Below are 4109 nucleotides of genomic sequence, written 5' to 3'. Positions count from 1 at the left end.
TGGTGCGTTGGGTTCGGCCATAGCGGGCTTCTTCTTCTTCTTCTTCTTCTTCTTCTTCTTCTTCTGCTTTGCAGCCATCCTGGGGTCAATGCCAGGGCGCCCAAGGGCCTTGCGTTTCTCAGCCTCATTGTAGGCTTGCACACACTTTTCAGCCAGGTTCTTCATGCGCTCACGAGAACCTTGAGCTTCTTCACGCTTCTTGAGAAAGGATTCTTTGAGCTCGTGCAGCATGACCTTGAAGTTCTTGACCTCTTGCACGCTGAGCTTGGCCATATGCTTCTTGAACTGAGCTTTCTCAAAGTCAATCTTCTGCTTCAGTTCAACGATGCGCTAGGCTATAGCTAACTCTGAAGCAATGGCGCCATGGAAAGCGACACTGAGGCCAATGTGAAGTTGCAGATCTTCAAAGCTAAGGTTGGGCGTGTCAAACCACTCATCGATGAAGTCGTGGATGATTGCCACGTCAAAGAGAGGCAAATTGTTGAAGATTTCTGCTTCTTCTTTGCTCTTGATCAGTTGCTCAAGAGCGTCATCTGCAAGATCTTCATCACTGGACAGATCAATGGCATCGTTGCGCAGAATGGCAGCAGCAGTCAGTTCTTGGCTGGTGTGTGGCAGAGGCATCTTGACTCTCGGGGGCTTGGAGATACGTGACAGATCTTCAGACTGCACACTGTCTTCAGGAGGTGCAGTAGCCAGTGGCTTCGCCCGTGAGATTTTTGGTGCTGAGGCAGGCTTTGAAGCTTTAGGCAGCTTTGGCTTCTGCAGCTTTGGAGTAGGAGATGGGGCTTCATCAGTGTCAGCATCATCATCATAATGATCCACTTTGGCACCTTGAACAGAGATGTGAGTGATGAGGCCATCCAGGTTGTAGAACGGACCGACGACATTGGGTTCGGCATCGCGGGTGCCATCTGCACGGGGAGCAGAGGGACCAGGGTTGAAGTCTAGTCCCAATGACTTCTTGTTCTGCTTCGCTGAATTTTGGGCAAACTGGAAGTTGCGCTTGAACAGATTGTCGTCACAACACCAGAGCAGTGATGATGGGTCAGCATCCGCAGGCTGTGGTCCACGGACCATGCAGGGATAGAAGCCTTGTACAATGGCTTCATCTCTGGACCTGGGTTGAAGATTTTTGTATAGGATGTCTTCCCATGGTCGCTTGATGGCATTCTTCTCAGCATATTCCTTTGTTACAAACCTGTACTTGAACCATTGTTCTGCCCAATATCATCGAATCCATTGGATTCGTGTCTTGCGCTGATTGTAATCCTCTTCTGGATCTGTCTTGTACAGTTCTGAGAGGTCATCGGGCAGATCTCTTGATGTTTCACCTTGACGCTTTCTGCCACCCTTTCTTGCTGATTTCTCTGCAGCCATGAACTTTAAACTGAATGGCTTCAATACGTTCAAAGGCTTCAAGGGCTTTCGCTTGCTGGACAAACAGGAACTGGCTTCGGGAGAATTTATGTGATGCTGTAAGAATTCTGCAAATGAATGCAGACTATGAGAACCAAGGGATTCTCCCACGGACATGTACCTGTGACAGCATTAAGGTGCGAGGGAAGGGGAAGAGGTCATATGCATTCTCAGAAGATTTTGAAGACAAATTAGTTTAGAAGACATTGACCTCATCGTGCGAAGACATTCACTCATAGATAAGGAGTTGGTTCCAGATTTGTACGAATCCACAGAACAGTACAAGTGAGGAATCTAACTACTTTGTGAAGCATAAGTGAACATACTAGGCATAATATGAGATGCAGTATGAAGTGGATCCAACTTGTGTGAACAGAAACTGCTTGTGGTAGAAAGTGACGAATCTATAGGATCAAAGAGGCCGTAAAAAGGAATTTTTATTTACCACACAAGGAACTGCTAGACGGAGTGGAAGAGGAGGCCGAGCAGTTCGATCGTCCGTGCCCTAACTTGGCGACGGAGGACACCTACGGCAACGGCGGAGAAGACGATGTCCATGGCCGGCGTGAAGACGGCGTCGGAGAGGTCACGGCAGCTAAGCGCTTCATCGCCGGCGTCGTCGAGGGCTAGCGGTGGCGCTAGGGTTCATGCGAGAGTGGAAGAAAGGATAATGACTGTGGTAAGGCGTGTATTTATAGGGACAGGGACGGCACAGCGTTATTACACAGGTGCCCCTGGCGATTCACATCTGAAGAACACATGGCCATCATGCAACATATCGGAGGTTGTTCCACGTTCCCACGCACGCCTGGATTGTCGGGTGGTCATTCCCACTTCTCCGGGTTTCAGGTCAAGGAATTAGCATTGAAAACAGACTTAATGTTTGTCTCTGTATCTTCTGCTGACAAGGATGCAGAGAAGATATTCGACAGTTTCAATAGAATGCATATGATTTGGAGAGATAGAGTTTGAGATAGAAAGCATAGAGAGGTTAGGGTCCGATCACATTCACTTAGTTCAAAATTCAACAAGAAGACATAGCTATAAGTGAATGCTGTAGAGGACAGAACACTAGTATATATATATATATGATCAACATAATGAAGATAATCATGAAGACATGTTGAGATTGAAGCCAAATCAAATGTGAAGACACAGCAAATGTAACACCATGGGTAAAACACTTCAAACAGACAAATTTTGTGATGGTGTTACCCACCGTATAGGAAGTATTAGACCCAGACATGACGCACAATTATCATGGCGCTCCGAAGTCAAATTCCACATTAATGTATTCACACTTAGAATGTATGTCTTCATTGATTGAAGATATACTTTACTTCGTGTGTTGCACATCTAAGTCATCAATATGCATAAGTGTTAGGATGTGTGCCTGATCACATGACATTTGAGGATTCTAAGATATTTAGCTCACACCGTAACTTGCAAAACCTCTTCTCATCCAAGGGCTTGGTGAAGATATCTGCCAATTTCTCTTCAGTGTTGATGTGTACGATATCAATATCTTCCTTCACAACATGATCTCTGAGAAAGTGATGACGAATTTCAATATGCTTTGTCTTCGAGTGCTGAACTGGGTTGTTGGCAATCTTGATGGCGCTTTCGTTGTCGTAGTAGAGTGGCACTTGCTTCAGATGAATGCCATAGTCTTTGAGGGTTTGCTTCATCCACAGACGCTGAGCGCAACAAGATCCAACATCAATGTATTCAGATTCAGCAGTGGAGAGAGATACACAGTTCTGCTTCTTTGAAGACCAACATACAAGTGATCGTCCCAGAAAATGACATGTGCCTGATGTAGACTTGCGATCCACCTTGTCACCAGCATAATCAGCATCCGAGAATCCAACCAGATCAAACTCTGAGCCTTTTGGATACCATAATCCTAGAGTTGGGGTGTAAGCCAAATATCGAAGAATTCGCTTCACAGCTAAGCGATGCGATTCCTTTGGTGCCGCTTGGAATCGAGCACACATGCAAACACTAAGCATAATATCTGGCCTAGATGCACATAGATAAAGTAAAGAACCAATCATGGAGAGGTATACCTTTTGATCGAACTCTTTACCATTGTCATCGGGACCCAGATGATGTTTGGCTGGCATTGGCTTGATGTTTGGCTGGCATTGGCGTCGTGAAGCCTTTGCAGTCTTGCATACCAAACTTCTTCAGGCAATCTTTGAGATACTTCTCTTGAGATATAAAGATGCCGTTGCGTTGCTGACGTATTTGAAGACCAAGGAAGAACTTCAGCTCACCCATCATGGACATCTGATATTGCTCTTGCATCATATATCCAAACTCTTCACTGTATTTCTGATTGGTGCAACCAAAGATAATGTCATCCACATATATTTGGCACACAAATAGTTCACCATCATATGTCTTCGTGAAGAGAGTGGGGTCGAGGGAACCAGATTTGAAGCCTTTGCTCTTCAGGAAGTCTTTGAGTGTGTCATACCAAGCCCGAGGGGCTTGTTTGAGGCCATACAGTGCCTTGTTGAGCTTGTATACCATGTCAGGATGTTTTGGATCTTCAAAGCCAGGTGGTTGTGCGACATACACTTCTTCTTCAATCTTGCCATTGAGAAAAGAGCTCTTCACATCCATTTGATACAGAAGTATGTTATGATGATTTGCATAGGCCAGCAGTATGTGTATGGCTTCAA

Source organism: Triticum aestivum, chromosome 3A (genome assembly GCF_018294505.1).
Source record: "Triticum aestivum cultivar Chinese Spring chromosome 3A, IWGSC CS RefSeq v2.1, whole genome shotgun sequence".
Taxonomy (NCBI): domain Eukaryota; kingdom Viridiplantae; phylum Streptophyta; class Magnoliopsida; order Poales; family Poaceae; genus Triticum; species Triticum aestivum.
Note: the sequence above shows the minus strand (reverse complement) of the source record.